Source organism: Ambystoma mexicanum, chromosome 3q (assembly GCF_040938575.1).
Source record: "Ambystoma mexicanum isolate Mex_15411 chromosome 3q, UKY_AmexF1_1, whole genome shotgun sequence".
NCBI lineage: Eukaryota > Metazoa > Chordata > Amphibia > Caudata > Ambystomatidae > Ambystoma > Ambystoma mexicanum.
In genome coordinates this window covers 1286754579-1286771041 of record NC_090926.1, presented here as the reverse complement: position 1 = coordinate 1286771041, position 16463 = coordinate 1286754579, and positions in this window count along the sequence as shown.

Sequence of the window (16463 nt, the reverse complement as noted above, 5' to 3'; positions counted from 1 at the left end):
GACAGCACTGGGAGCTGCCCTGTCACTGGGGCCAGAGAGCCCCCACCTCTGCTTCAGAGCAGCACTGCGAGCTGCCCTGTCACTGGGGTCAGAGAGCCCTCACCTCTACTTCAGAGACAGCAGTGGGGACTACCCGGTCACTGGGGTCAGAGAACCATCATCTCTGCTTTATAGACAACACTGGGAGCTGCCCTGTCACTGGGCTCAGAGACCCCTCACATCTGCTGTAGAGACAGCACTGAGATCTGCCCTGTCACTGGGGTCAGAGACCCCCCTCACCTCCGCTGCAGAGACAGAACAGGGAGCTGCCCTGTCAATGGGGTCAGAGAGCCCTCACCTCTGCTGCAGAGACAGCGCTGGGAGCTGCCCTGTCACTGGGGTCAGATAACCCTCACCTCTGCTTCAGAGACAGCACTGGGAGCTGCCCTGTCACTGGGGTCAGAGAGCCCTCACCTCTGCTTCATAGACAGCACTGGGAGCTTCCCTTCATTCGGGTCAGAGACCCCTCACCTCTGCTTCAGAGACAGCACTGGGGGCTACCCTGTCACTGGGATCAGAGAACCCTCATCTCTGCTTTATAGACAACACTGGGAGCTGCCCTGTCACTGGGCTCAGAGACCCCTCACCTCTGCTGCAGAGACAGCCCTGAGAGCTGCCCTGTCACTGGAGTCAGAGACCCCCCTCACCTCTGCTGCAGAGACAGCACAGGGAGCTTCCCTGTCACTGGGGTCAGAGACACCCCTCACCTCTGCTGCAGAGACAGCACAGGGAGCTGCCCTGTCACTGGGGTCAGAGAGCCCTCACCTCTGCTGCAGAGACAGCCCTGAGAGCTGCCCTGTCACTGGAGTCAGAGACCCCCCTCACCTCTGCTGCAGAGACAGCACAGGGAGCTGCCCTGTCACTGGGGTCAGAGACCCCCCTCACCTCTGCTGCAGAGACAGCACAGGGAGCTGCCCTGTCACTGGGGTCAGAGAGCCCTCGCCTCTGCTTCGGAGACAGCACTGGGAGTTGCCCTGTCACTGGGGCCAGAGAGCCCCCATCTCTGCTTCAGGAACATCACAGGGAGCTGCCCTGTCACTTGGGTCAGATAACCCTCACCTCTGATTCAGAGACAGCACTGGGAGCTGCCCTGTCACTGGGGTCAGAGAGCTCTCACCTCTGCTTCAGAGACAGCACTGGGAGCTGCCCTGTCACTGGGACCATAGAGCCCTCACCTCCGCTTCAGAGACAGCGCTGGGAGCTGCGTTGTCACTGGGGTCAGAGAGCCCTCTCGCCTCTGCTCCAGAGACAGCACTGGGAGCTGCCCTGTCACTGCGGACAGAGAGCCATCACCCCTACTTCAGAGACATGACTGGGAGCTGCCCTGTCACTGGGGTCAGAGACCCTCACCACTGCTTCAGAGACAGCACTGGGAGCTTCCCTTCATTTGGGTCATAGACCCCCCACCTCTGCTTCAGAGACAGCACTGGGAGCATCCCTGTCACTGGTGTCAGAGACCCCCCTCACCTCTGCTGCAGGGACAGCACTGGGAGCTGCCCAGTCGCTGTGGTCAGAAAACCCTCATCTCTGCTTTATAGACAGCACTGGGAGCTGCCCTGTCACTGAGGTCCGATAGCCCTCACCTCTGCTTCAGAGACAGCACTGGGAGTTGCCCCGTCACTGGGATCAGAGACGCCTCACCTCTGCTACGGAGACAGCACTGGGAGCTGCCCTGTCACTGGGGTCAATGAGCCCTCACCTCTGCTTCAGAAACAGCACTTGGAGCTGCTCTGTTGCTGGTGTCAGAGAACCCTCATTTCTGCTTCAGAGACAGCACTGGAGGCTGCCCTGTCACTGGGGGTCAGAGACCCTCACCTCTGCTTCAGAGACAGCACTGGGAGCTGCCCTGTCACTGGGGTCAGAGAGCCCTCACCTCTGCTTCAGAGACAGCACTGGAAGCTTCCCTTCATTCGGTTCAGAGACCCCTCACCTCTGCTTCATAGACAGCACTGGGAGCTACCCTGTCACTGGGGTCAGAGAACCCTCATCTCTGCTTCAGAGGCAGCACTGGGAGCTGCCCTGTCACTGGGAACAGAGACCACTCACCTCTGCTGCAGAGACAGCACTGAGAGCTGCCCTGTCACTGGGGTCAGAGACCCCCCTCACCTCTGCTGCAGGGACAGCACTGGAAGCTTCCGTGTCACTGGGACCATAGAGCCCTCACCTCTGGTTCAGAGACAGCGCTGGGAGCTGCCCTGTCACTGTGTTCAGAGAGCCCTCACCTCTGCTTCAGAGACAGCGCTGGGAGCTGCCCTGTCACTGGGGTCAGATAACCCTGACCTCTGCTTCAGAGACAGCACTGGGAGCTGCCCTGTCACTGGGGTCAGAGAGCTCTCACCTCTGCTTCAGAGACAGCACTGGGAGCTGCCCTGTCACTGGGGTCAGAGAGCCCCCTCGCCTCTGCTTCAGAGACAGCACTGGGAGCTGCCCTGTCACTAGGGTCAGAGAGCCATCACCCCTGCTTCAGAGGCAGCACTAGGTGCTGCCCTGTCACTGGGGTCAGAGACCCTCACCACTGCTTCAGAGACAGCACTGGGAGCTGCCCTGTCACTGGGGTCAGAGAGCCCCCTCGCCTCTGCTTCAGAGACAGCACTGGGAACTGCCCTGTCACTGGGGTCAGAGAGCCATCACCCCTGCTTCAGAGACAGCACTGGGAGCTGCCCTGTCACTGGGGTCAGAGACCCTCACCACTGCTTCAGAGACAGCACTGGGAGCTGCCCTGTCACTGGGGTTAGAGACCCTCACCTCTGCTTCAGAGACAGTGCTGGGAGCTGCCCTGTCACTGGGGTCAGATAACCCACACCTCTGCTTCAGAGACAGCACTGGGAGCTGCCCTGTCACTGGGGTCAGAGAGCACTCACCTCTGCTTCAGAGACAGCACTGGGAGCTGACCTATCACTGGGGACAGAGAGCCCCCTCGCCTCTGCTTCAGAGACAGCACTGGGAGCTGCCCTGTCACTGGGGCCAGAGAGGCCCCACCTCTGCTTCAGAGCAGCACTGGGAGCTGCCCTGTCACTGGGGTCAGAGAGCTTTCACCTCTGCTTCAGAGACAGCACTGGGAGCTGCCCTGTCACTGGGGTCAGAGAGCTCTCACCTCTGCTTCAGAGACAGCACTTGGAGCTGCCCTGTCACTGGGGTCAGAGAGCCCCCTCGCCTCTGCTTCAGAGGCAGCACTGGGAGCTGCCCTGTCACTGGGGTCGATGAGCCCTCACCTCTGCTTCAGAGACAGCACTGGGAGCTGCCCTGTCACTGGGGTCAGAGAGCTCTCACCTCTGCTTCAGAGACAGCAGTGGGGGCTACCCTCTCACTGGGGTCAGAGAACCCTCATCTCTGCTTTATAGAGAACACTGGGCGCTGCCCTGTCACTGGGCTCAGAGACCCCTCACCTCTGCTGCCGAGACAGCTCTGGGAACTGCCCTGTCACTGGGGTCAGCGAGCCATCACCCCTGCTTCAGAGACAGCACTGGGAGCTGCCCTGTCACTGGGGTCAGAGACCCTCACCACTGCTTCAGAGACAGCACTGGGAGCTGCCCTGTCACTGGGGTCAGAGACCCTCACCTCTGCTTCAGAGACAGTGCTGGGAGCTGCCCTGTCACTGGGGTCAGATAACCCTCACCTCTGCTTCAGAGACAGCACTGGGAGCTGCCCTGTCACTGGGATCAGAGAGCACTCACCTCTGCTTCAGAGACAGCACTGGGAGCTGACCTATCACTGGGGACAGAGAGCCCCCTCGCCTCTGCTTCAGAGACAGCACTGGGAGCTGCCCTGTCACTGGGGTCGGTGAGCCCTCACCTCTGCTTCAGAGACAGCACTGGGAGCTGCCCTGTTACTGGGGTCAGAGAGCCCCCACCTCTGTTTCAGAGACAGCACTGGGGCTGCCCTGTCACTGGGGGTCAGAGACCCTCATCTCTGCTTCAGAGACAGCACTGGGAGCTGCCCTGTCACTGGGGCCAGGGAGCCCCCACCTCTGCTTCAGAGCAGCACTGGGAGCTGCCCTGTCACTGGGGTCAGAGAGCTTTCACCTCTGCTTCAGAGACAGCACTGGGAGCTGCCCTGTCACTGGGGTCAGAGAGCTCTCACCTCTGCTTCAGAGACAGCACTTGGAGCTGCCCTGTCACTGGGGTCGGAGAGCCCCCTCGCCTCTGCTTCAGAGGCAGCACTGGGAGCTGCCCTGTCACTGGGGTCAGATAACCCTCACCTCTGCTTCAGAGACAGCACTGGGAGCTGCCCTGTCACTGGGGTCAGAGAGCTCTCACCTCTGCTTCAGAGACAGCACTGGGAGCTGCCCTGTCACTGTGGTCAGAGAGCCCCCTCGCCTCTGCTTCAGAGGCAGCACTGGGAGCTGCCTTGTCACTGGGGTCGATGAGCACTCACCTCTGCTTCAGAGACAGCACTGGGAGCTGCCCTGTTGCTGGGGTCAGAGAACCCTCATCTCTGCTTTATAGACAGCACTGGGAGCTGCCCTGTTACTGGGGTCAGAGAGCCCCCACCTCTGCTTCAGAGACAGCACTGGGAGCTGCCCTGTCACTGTGGTCAGAGAGCCCCCTCGCCTCTGCTTCAGAGGCAGCACTGGGAGCTGCCTTGTCACTGGGGTCGATGAGCACTCACCTCTGCTTCAGAGACAGCACTGGGAGCTGCCCTGTTGCTGGGGTCAGAGAACCCTCATCTCTGCTTTATAGACAGCACTGGGAGCTGCCCTGTTACTGGGGTCAGAGAGCCCCCACCTCTGCTTCAGAGACAGCACTGGGGCTGGCCTGTCACTGGGGGTCAGAGACCCTCACCTCTGCTTCAGAGACAGCACTGGGGCTGCCCTGTCACTGGGGGTCAGAGACCCTCATCTCTGATTTATAGACAACACTGGCCGCTGCCCTGTCACTGGGCTCAGAGACCCCTCACCTCTGCTGCCGAGACAGCGTTGGGAGCTGCCCTGTCACTGGGGTCAGAGAGCCATCACCCCTGCTTCAGAGACAGCACTGGGAGCTGCCCTGTCACTGAGGTCAGAGACCCTCACCACTGCTTCAGAGACAGCACTGGGAGCTGCCCTGTCAGTGGGGTCAGAGACCCTCACCTCTGCTTCAGAGACAGCGCTGGGAGCTGCCCTGTCACTGGGGTCAGATAACCCTCACCTCTGCTTCAGAGACAGCACTGGGAGCTGCCCTGTCACTGGGGTCAGAGAGCACTCACCTCTGCTTCAGAGACAGCACTGGGAGCTGACCTATCACTTGGGACAGAGAGCCCCCTCGCCTCTGCTTCAGAGACAGCACTGGGAGCTGCCCTGTCACTGGGGTCGATGAGCCCTCACCTCTGCTTCAGAGACAGCACTGGGAGCTGCCCTGTTACTGGGGTCAGAGAGCCCACACCTCTGTTTCAGAGACAGCACTGGGGCTGCCCTGTCACTGGGGGTCAGAGACCCTCATCATTGCTTCAGAGACAGCAGGGGGAGCTGCCCTGTCACTGGGGCCAGAGAGGCCCCACCTCTGCTTCAGAGCAGCACTGGGAGCTTCCCTGTCACTGGGGTCAGAGAGCTTTCACCTCTGCTTCAGAGACAGCACTGGGAGCTGCCCTGTCACTGGGGTCAGAGAGCTCTCACCTCTGCTTCAGAGACAGCACTTGGAGATGCCCTGTCACTGGGGTCGGAGAGCCCCCTCGCCTCTGCTTCAGAGGCAGCACTGGGAGCTGCCCTGTCACTGGGGTCGATGAGCCCTCACCTCTGCTTCAGAGACAGCACTGGGAGCTGCCCTGTCACTGGGGTCAGAGAGCTCTCACCTCTGCTTCAGAGACAGCAGTGGGGGCTACCCTCTCACTGGGGTCAGAGAACCCTCATCTCTGCTTTATAGACAACACTGGGCGCTGCCCTGTCACTGGGCTCAGAGACCCCTCACCTCTGCTGCCGAGACAGCGCTGGGAGCTGGCCTGTCACTGGGGTCAGATAACCCTCACCTCTGCTTCAGAGACAGCACTGGGAGCTGCCCTGTCACTGGGGTCAGAGAGCTCTCACCTCATCTTCAGAGACAGCACTGGGAGCTGCCCTGTCACTGTGGTCAGAGAGCCCCCTCGCCTCTGCTTCAGAGGCAGCACTGGGAGCTGCCTTGTCACTGGGGTCGATGAGCACTCACATCTGCTTCAGAGACAGCACTGGGAGCTGCCCTGTTGCTGGGGTCAGAGAACCCTCATCTCTGCTTTATAGACAGCACTGGGAGCTGCCCTGTTACTGGGGTCAGAGAGCCCCCACCTCTGCTTCAGAGACAGCACTGGGGCTGGCCTGTCACTGGGGGTCAGAGACCCTCACCTCTGCTTCAGAGACAGCACTGTGGCTGCCCTGTCACTGGGGGTCAGAGACCCTCACCTCTGCTTCAGAGACAGCACTGGGAGCTGCCCTGTCACTGGGGCCAGAGAGCACCCACCTCTGCTTCAGAGCAGCACTGGGAGCCGGCCTGTCACTGGGGTCAGAGAGCTTTCACCTCTGCTTCAGAAACAGCACTGGGAGCTTCCCTTCATTCGGGTCAGAGACCCCTCACCTCTGCTTCAGAAACAGCAGTGGGGGCTACCCTGTCACTGGGGTCAGAGAACCCTCATCTCTGCTTTATAGACAACACTGGGAGCTGCCCTGTCACTGGGCTCAGAGACCCTCACCTCTGCTGCTGAGACAGCACTGAGAGCTGCCCTGCCACTGGGGTCAGAGACCCACCTCACCTCTGATGCAGAGACAGCACAGGGAGCTGCCCTGTGACTGGGGTCAGAGAGCCCTCGCCTCTGCTTCAGACACAGCACTGGGAGCTGCCCTGTCACTGGGGTCAGAGACCCCCTCACCTCTGCTTCAGAGACAGCACTGGGAGCTGCTCTGTCACTGGGGTCAGATGATCCTCACCTCTGCTTGAGAGACAGCACTGGGAGCTGCCCTGTCACTGGGGTCAGATAACCCTCACCTCTGCTTGAAAGACAGCGCTGGGAGCTGCCCTGACACTGGGGTCAGATAACTCTCACCTCTGCTTCAGAGACAGCACTGGGAGCTGCCCTGTCACTGGGGTCAGAGAGCTCTCACCTCTGCTTCAGAGACAGCACTGGGAGCTGCCCTGTCACTGGGGTCAGAGAGCCCTCACCTCTGATTCAGAGACAGCACTGGGAGCTTCCCTTCATTCGGGTCAGAGACCCCTCACCTCTGCTTCAGAGACAGCACTGGGGACAACCCTGTCACTGGGGTCAGAGAACCCTCATCTCTGCTTTATAGACAACACTGGGAGCTGCGCTGTCACTGGGCTCAGAGACCCCTCACCTCTGCTGCAGAGACAGCACTGAGAGCTGCCCTGTCACTGGGGTCAGAGACCCCCCTCACCTCTGCTGCAGACACAGCACAGGGAGCTGCCCTGTAACTGGGGTCAGAGAGCCCTCGCCTCTGCTTCAGACACAGCACTGGGAGCTTCACTTCATTGGGGTCATAGACCCCCCACCTCTGCTTCAGAGACAGCACTGGGGGCTGCCCTGTCACTGGGGTCAGAGACCCCCCTCACCTCTGCTGCAGAGACAGCACTGAGATCTGCCCTGTCACTGGGGTCAGAGACCACCCTCACTTCTGTTGCAGAGACAGCACTGGGAGCTGCCCTGTCACTGGGGTCAGATAGCCTCCACCTCTGCTTCAGACACAGCACTGGGAGCTGCCCTGTCACTGGGGTCAGAGAGCCCTCACCTCTGCTTCAGAGACAGCACTGGGAGCTTCCCTTCATTGGGGTCATAGACCCCCCACCTATGCTTCAGAGACAGCACTGGGAGCTGTCCTGTCACTGGAGTCCGAGACCCCTCACCTCTGCAGCAGAGACAGCACTGGGAGCTGCCCAGTCACTGGGATCAGAGAGCCCTCACCTCTGCTTCAGAGACTGCACTGGGAGCTGCCCTGTCACTGGGGTCGAGAGCCTTCACCTCTGCTACAGAGACAGCACTGGTAGCTGCCGCCCTGTCACTGGGGTCCAAGAGCCCTCACCTCGCTGCAGAGACAGCACTGGAAGCTGCCCTGTCACTGGGGTCCGAGACCCCTCACCTCTGCTACAGAGACAGCACTGGGAGGTGCCCTGTCACTGGGGACAGAGAGCTTCAGACACAGCACTGGGAGCTGCCCTGTCGCTGGGGTCAGAGAGCCCTCACATCTGATTCAGAGACAGCACTGGGAGCTTCCGTCATTGGCGTCATAGACCCCCCACCTCTGCTTCAGAGACAGCACTGGGAGCTGCCCTGTCACTGGGGTCAGAGGCCCCCCTCACCTCTGCTGCAGAGACAGCACAGAGAGCTGCCCTGTCACTGGGGTCAGAGACCCCCCTCACCTCTGCTGCAGACACAGCACTGGGAGCTGCCCTTTCACTGGGGTCAGAAAGCCCTCGCCTTTGCCTCAGAGACAGCACTTGGAGGTTCCCTTCATTGGGGTCATAGACCCCCCACCTCTGCTTCAGAGACAGCACTGGCAGCTGTCCTGTCACTGGTGTCAGAGACCCCCCTCACCTTTGCTGCAGAGACAGCACTGGGCGCTGCCCCGTCACTGGGGTCAGAGAGCCCTCGCCTCTGCATCAGACACAGCACTGGGAGCTGCACTGTCGCTGGGGTCAGAGAGCCCTCACCTCTGCTTCAGAGACAGCACTGAGAGCTTCCCTTCATTGGGGTCATAGACTCCCCATTTCTGCTTCAGAGACAGCACTGGGAGCTGCCCTATCACTGGTGTCACAGACCCCCCACACCTCTGCTGCAGAGACAGCACTGGGAGCTGCCCCGTCACTGGGGTCGGTGAGCCCTCACCTCTGCTTCAGAGACAGCACTGGGAGCTGCCCTGTCGCTGTGGTCAGAAAACCCTCATCTCTGCTTTATAGACAGCACTGGGAGCTGCCCTGTCACTGGGTCAGAGAGCCCTCGCCTCTGCTTCAGAGACAGCACTGGGAGTAGTGCTGTCACTGGGGTCAGAGACCCCTCACCTCTGCTACAAAGACAGCACTGGGAGCTGCCCTGTCACTGGGGTCGATGAGCCCTCACATCTGCTTCAGAGACAGCACTGCGAGCTGCCCTGTCACTGAGGTCAGAGAGCCCCCACCTCTGCTTCAGAGACAGCACTGGGGCTGCCCTGTCACTGGGGGTCAGAGACCCTCACCTCTGCTTCAGAGACAGCACTGGGAGCTGCCCTGTCACTGGGGCCAGAGAGCCCCCACCTCTGCTTCAGAGCAGCACTGGGAGCTGCCCTGTCACTGGGGTCTGAGAGCCCTCACCTGTGCTTCAGAGATAGCACTGGGAGCTTCCCTTCATTCGGGTCAGAGACCCCTCAGCTCTGCTTCAGAGACAGCAGTGGGGACTACCCTGTCACTGAGGTCAGAGAACCATCATCTCTGCTTTATAGACAACACTGGGAGCTGCCCTGTCACTGGGCTCAGAGACCCCTCACATCTGCTGCAGAGACAGCACTGAGATCTGCCCAGTCAATGGGGTCAGAGACCCCCCTCACCTCTGCTGCAGAGACAGCACAGGGAGCTGCCCTGTCAATGGGGTCAGAGAGCCCTCACCTCTGCTGCAGAGACAGCGCTGGGAGCTGCCCTGTCACTGGGGTCAGATAACCCTCACCTCTGCTTCAGAGACAGCACTGGGAGCTGCCCTGTCACTGGGGTCAGAGAGCCCTCACCTCTGCTTCATAGACAGCACTGGGAGCTTCCCTTCATTCGGGTCAGAGACCCCTCACCTCTGCTTCAGAGACAGCACTGGGAGCTGCCCTGTCACTGGGGTCAGAGAGCTCTCACCTCTGCTTCAGAGACAGCACTTGGAGCTGCCCTGTCACTGGGGTCGGAGAGCCCCCTCGCCTCTGCTTCAGAGGCAGCACTGGGAGCTGCCCTGTCACTGGGGTCGATGAGCCCTCACCTCTGCTTCAGAGACAGCACTGGGAGCTGCCCTGTCACTGGGGTCAGAGAGCTCTCACCTCTGCTTCAGAGACAGCAGTGGGGGCTACCCTCTCACTGGGGTCAGAGAACCCTCATCTCTGCTTTATAGACAACACTGGGCGCTGCCCTGTCACTGGGCTCAGAGACCCCTCACCTCTGCTGCCGAGACAGCGCTGGGAGCTGGCCTGTCACTGGGGTCAGATAACCCTCACCTCTGCTTCAGAGACAGCACTGGGAGCTGCCCTGTCACTGGGGTCAGAGAGCTCTCACCTCATCTTCAGAGACAGCACTGGGAGCTGCCCTGTCACTGTGGTCAGAGAGACCCCTCGCCTCTGCTTCAGAGGCAGCACTGGGAGCTGCCTTGTCACTGGGGTCGATGAGCACTCACCTCTGCTTCAGAGACAGCACTGGGAGCTGCCCTGTTGCTGGGGTCAGATAACCCTCATCTCTGCTTTATAGACAGCACTGGGAGCTGCCCTGTTACTGGGGTCAGAGAGCCCCCACCTCTGCTTCAGAGACAGCACTGGGGCTGGCCTGTCACTGGGGGTCAGAGATCCTCAGCTCTGCTTCAGAGACAGCACTGGGGCTGCCCTGTCACTGGGGGTCAGAGACCCTCACCTCTGCTTCAGAGACAGCACTGGGAGCTTCCCTGTCACTGGGGTCAGAGAGCCCTCACCTCTGCTTCAGAGACAGCACTGGGAGCTGCCCTGTCACTGGGGTCAGAGAGCCCTCACCTCTGCTTCAGAGACAGCACTGGGAGCTGCCCTGTCACTGGGGTCAGAGAGCCCTCACCCCTGCTTCAGAGACAGCACTGGGAGCTTCCCTTCATTCGGTTCAGAGACCCCTCATCTCTGCTTCAGAGGCAGCACTGGGAGCTGCCCTGTCACTGGGAACAGAGATCACTCACCTCTGCTGCAGAGACAGCACTGAGAGCTGCCCTGTCACTGGGTTCAGAGACCCCCCTCACCTCTGCTGCAGAGACAGCACTGGAAGCTTCCCTGTCACTGGGACCATAGAGCCCTCACCTCTGGTTCAGAGACAGCGCTGGGAGCTGCCCTGTCACTGGGTTCAGAGAGCCCTCACCTCTGCTTCAGAGACAGCGCTGGGAGCTGCCCTGTCACTGGGGTCAGATAACCCTGACCTCTGCTTCAGAGACAGCACTGGGAGCTGCCCTGTCACTGGGGTCAGAGAGCTCTCACCTCTGCTTCAGAGACAGCACTGGGAGCTGCCCTGTCACTGGGGTCAGAGAGCCCCCTCGCCTCTGCTTCAGAGACAGCACTGGGAGCTGCCCTGTCACTAGGGTCAGAGAGCCATCACCCCTGCTTCAGAGGCAGCACTAGGTGCTGCCCTGTCACTGGGGTCAGAGACCCTCACCACTGCTTCAGAGACAGCACTGGGAGCTGCCCTGTCACTGGGGTCAGAGAGCCCCCTCGCCTCTGCTTCAGAGACAGCACTGGGAGCTACCCTGTCACTGGGGTCAGAGAGCCATCACCCCTGCTTCAGAGACAGCACTGGGAGCTGCCCTGTCACTGGGGTCAGAGACCCTCACCACTGCTTCAGAGACAGCACTGGGAGCTGCCCTGTCACTGGGGTTAGAGACCCTCACCTCTGCTTCAGAGACAGTGCTGGGAGCTGCCCTGTCACTGGGGTCAGATAACCCACACCTCTGCTTCAGAGACAGCACTGGGAGCTGCCCTGTCACTGGGGTCAGAGAGCACTCACCTCTGCTTCAGAGACAGCACTGGGAGCTGACCTATCACTGGGGACAGAGAGCCCCCTCGCCTCTGCTTCAGAGACAGCACTGGGAGCTGCCCTGTCACTGGGGTCAGAGAGCCCCCACCTCTGTTTCAGAGACAGCACTGGGGCTGGCCTGTCACTGGGGGTCAGAGACCCTCACCTCTGCTTCAGAGACAGCACTGTGGCTGCCCTGTCACTGGGGGTCAGAGACCCTCACCTCTGCTTCAGAGACAGCACTGGGAGTTGCCCTGTCACTGGGGTTAGAGACCCTCACCTCTGCTTCAGAGACAGTGCTGGGAGCTGCCCTGTCGCTGGGGTCAGAGAGCCCTCACATCTGATTCAGAGACAGCACTGGGAGCTTCCCTCATTGGGGTCATAGACCCCCCACCTCTGCTTCAGAGACAGCACTGGGAGCTGCCCTGTCACTGGGGTCAGAGGCCCCCCTCACCTCTGCTGCAGAGACAGCACAGAGAGCTGCCCTGTCACTGGGGTCAGAGACCCCCCTCACCTCTGCTGCAGACACAGCACTGGGAGCTGCCCTTTCACTGGGGTCAGAAAGCCCTCGCCTTTGCCTCAGAGACAGCACTTGGAGGTTCCCTTCATTGGGGTCATAGACCCCCCACCTCTGCTTCAGAGACAGCACTGGCAGCTGTCCTGTCACTGGTGTCAGAGACCCCCCTCACCTTTGCTGCAGAGACAGCACTGGGCGCTGCCCCGTCACTGGGGTCAGAGAGCCCTCGCCTCTGCATCAGACACAGCACTGGGAGCTGCCCTGTCGCTGGGGTCAGAGAGCCCTCACCTCTGCTTCAGAGACAGCACTGAGAGCTTCCCTTCATTGGGGTCATAGACTCCCCATTTCTGCTTCAGAGACAGCACTGGGAGCTGCCCTATCACTGGTGTCACAGACCCCCCACACCTCTGCTGCAGAGACAGCACTGGGAGCTGCCCCGTCACTGGGGTCTGTGAGCCCTCACCGCTGCTTCAGAGACAGCACTGGGAGCTGCCCTGTCGCTGTGGTCAGAAAACCCTCATCTCTGCTTTATAGACAGCACTGGGAGCTGCCCTGCCACTGGGTCAGAGAGCCCTCGCCTCTGCTTCAGAGACAGCACTGGGAGTAGTGCTGTCACTGGGTTCAGAGACCCCTCACCTCTGCTACAGAGACAGCACTGGGAGCTGCCCTGTCACTGGGGTCGATGAGCCCTCACCTCTGCTTCAGAGACAGCACTGCGAGCTGCCCTGTCACTGAGGTCAGAGAGCCCCCACCTCTGCTTCAGAGACAGCACTGGGGCTGCCCTGTCACTGGGGGTCAGAGACCCTCACCTCTGCTTCAGAGACAGCACTGGGAGCTGCCCTGTCACTGGGGCCAGAGAGCCCCCACCTCTGCTTCAGAGCAGCACTGGGAGCTGCCCTGTCACTGGGGTCTGAGAGCCCTCACCTCTGCTTCAGAGATAGCACTGGGAGCTTCCCTTCATTCGGGTCAGAGACCCCTCAGCTCTGCTTCAGAGACAGCAGTGGGGACTACCCTGTCACTGGGGTCAGAGAACCATCATCTCTGCTTTATAGACAACACTGGGAGCTGCCCTGTCACTGGGCTCAGAGACCGCTCACATCTGCTGCAGAGACAGCACTGAGATCTGCCCTGTCACTGGGGTCAGAGACCCCCCTCACCTCTGCTGCAGAGACAGCACAGGGAGCTGCCCTGTCAATGGGGTCAGAGAGCCCTCACCTCTGCTGCAGAGACAGCGCTGGGAGCTGCCCTGTCACTGGGGTCAGATAACCCTCACCTCTGCTTCAGAGACAGCACTGGGAGCTGCCCTGTCACTGGGGTCAGAGAGCCCTCACCTCTGCTTCATAGACAGCACTGGGAGCTTCCCTTCATTCGGGTCAGAGACCCCTCACCTCTGCTTCAGAGACAGCACTGGGAGCTGCCCTGTCACTGGGGTCAGAGAGCTCTCACCTCTGCTTCAGAGACAGCACTTGGAGCTGCCCTGTCACTGGGGTCGGAGAGCCCCCTCGCCTCTGCTTCAGAGGCAGCACTGGGAGCTGCCCTGTCACTGGGGTCGATGAGCCCTCACCTCTGCTTCAGAGACAGCACTGGGAGCTGCCCTGTCACTGGGGTCAGAGAGCTCTCACCTCTGCTTCAGAGACAGCAGTGGGGGCTACCCTCTCACTGGGGTCAGAGAACCCTCATCTCTGCTTTATAGACAACACTGGGCGCTGCCCTGTCACTGGGCTCAGAGACCCCTCACCTCTGCTGCCGAGACAGCGCTGGGAGCTGGCCTGTCACTGGGGTCAGATAACCCTCACCTCTGCTTCAGAGACAGCACTGGGAGCTGCCCTGTCACTGGGGTCAGAGAGCTCTCACCTCATCTTCAGAGACAGCACTGGGAGCTGCCCTGTCACTGTGGTCAGAGAGCCCCCTCGCCTCTGCTTCAGAGGCAGCACTGGGAGCTGCCTTGTCACTGGGGTCGATGAGCACTCACCTCTGCTTCAGAGACAGCACTGGGAGCTGCCCTGTTGCTGGGGTCAGAGAACCCTCATCTCTGCTTTATAGACAGCACTGGGGCTGGCCTGTCAATGGGGGTCAGAGACCCTCACCTCTGCTTCAGAGACAGCACTGGGGCTGCCCTGTCACTGGGGGTCAGAGACCCTCACCTCTGCTTCAGAGACAGCACTGGGAGCTTCCCTGTCACTGGGGTCAGAGAGCCCTCACCTCTGCTTCAGAGACAGCACTGGGAGCTGCCCTGTCACTGGGGTCAGAGAGCCCTCACCTCTGCTTCAGAGACAGCACTGGGAGCTGCCCTGTCACTGGGGTCAGAGAGCCCTCACCTCTGCTTCAGAGACAGCACTGGGAGCTTCCCTTCATTCGGTTCAGAGACCCCTCACCTCTGCTTCATAGACAGCACTGGGAGCTACCCTGTCACTGGGGTCAGAGAACCCTCATCTCTGCTTCAGAGGCAGCACTGGGAGCTGCCCTGTCACTGGGAACAGAGATCACTCACCTCTGCTGCAGAGACAGCACTGAGAGCTGCCCTGTCACTGGGGTCAGAGACCCCCCTCACCTCTGCTGCAGAGACAGCACTGGAAGCTTCCCTGTCACTGGGACCATAGAGCCCTCACCTCTGGTTCAGAGACAGCGCTGGGAGCTGCCCTGTCACTGGGTTCAGAGAGCCCTCACCTCTGCTTCAGAGACAGCGCTGGGAGCTGCCCTGTCACTGGGGTCAGATAACCCTGACCTCTGCTTCAGAGACAGCACTGGGAGCTGCCCTGTCACTGGGGTCAGAGAGCTCTCACCTCTGCTTCAGAGACAGCACTGGGAGCTGCCCTGTCACTGGGGTCAGAGAGCCCCCTCGCCTCTGCTTCAGAGACAGCACTGGGAGCTGCCCTGTCACTAGGGTCAGAGAGCCATCACCCCTGCTTCAGAGGCAGCACTAGGTGCTGCCCTGTCACTGGGGCCAGAGACCCTCACCACTGCTTCAGAGACAGCACTGGGAGCTGCCCTGTCACTGGGGTCAGAGAGCCCCCTCGCCTCTGCTTCAGAGACAGCACTGGGAGCTGCCCTGTCACTGGGGTCAGAGAGCCATCACCCCTGCTTCAGAGACAGCACTGGGAGCTGCCCTGTCACTGGGGTCAGATACCCTCACCACTGCTTCAGAGACAGCACTGGGAGTTGCCCTGTCACTGGGGTTAGAGACCCTCACCTCTGCTTCAGAGACAGTGCTGGGAGCTGCCCTGTCACTGGGGTCAGATAACCCACACCTCTGCTTCAGAGACAGCACTGGGAGCTGCCCTGTCACTGGGGTCAGAGAGCACTCACCTCTGCTTCAGAGACAGCACTGGGAGCTGACCTATCACTGGGGACAGAGAGCCCCCTCGCCTCTGCTTCAGAGACAGCACTGGGAGCTGCCCTGTCACTGGGGTTGATGAGCCCTCACCTCTGCTTCAGAGACAGCACTGGGAGCTGCCCTGTTACTGGGGTCAGAGAGCCCCCACCTCTGTTTCAGAGACAGCACTGGGGCTGCCCTGTCACTGGGGGTCAGAGACCCCCATCTCTGCTTCAGAGACAGCACTGGGAGCTGCCCTGTCACTGGGGCCAGAGAGGCCCCACCTCTGCTTCAGAGCAGCACTGGGAGCTGCCCTGTCACTGGGGTCAGAGAGCTTTCACCTCTGCTTCAGAGACAGCACTGGGAGATGCCCTGTCACTGGGGTCAGAGAGCTCTCACCTCTGCTTCAGAGACAGAACTTGGAGCTGCCCTGTCACTGGGGTCAGAGAGCCCCCTCGCCTCTGCTTCAGAGGCAGCACTGGGAGCTGCCCTGTCACTGGGGTCGATGAGCCCTCACCTCTGCTTCAGAGACAGCACTGGGAGCTGCCCTGTCACTGGGGTCAGAGAGCTCTCACCTCTGCTTCAGAGACAGCAGTGGGGGCTACCCTCTCACTGGGGTCAGAGAACCCTCATCTCTGCTTTATAGACAACACTGGGCGCTGCCCTGTCACTGGGCTCAGGGACCCCTCACCTCTGCTGCCGAGACAGCTCTGGGAGCTGCCCTGTCACTGGGGTCAGAGTGCCATCACCCCTGCTTCAGAGACAGCACTGGGAGCTGCCCTGTCACTGGGGTCAGAGACCCTCACCACTGCTTCAGAGACAGCACTGGGAGCTGCCCTGTCACTGGGGTCAGAGACCCTCACCTCTGCTTCAGAGACAGTGCTGGGAGGGAGCTGCCCTGTCACTGGGGTCAGATAACCCTCACCTCTGCTTCAGAGACAGCACTGGGAGCTGCCCTGTCACT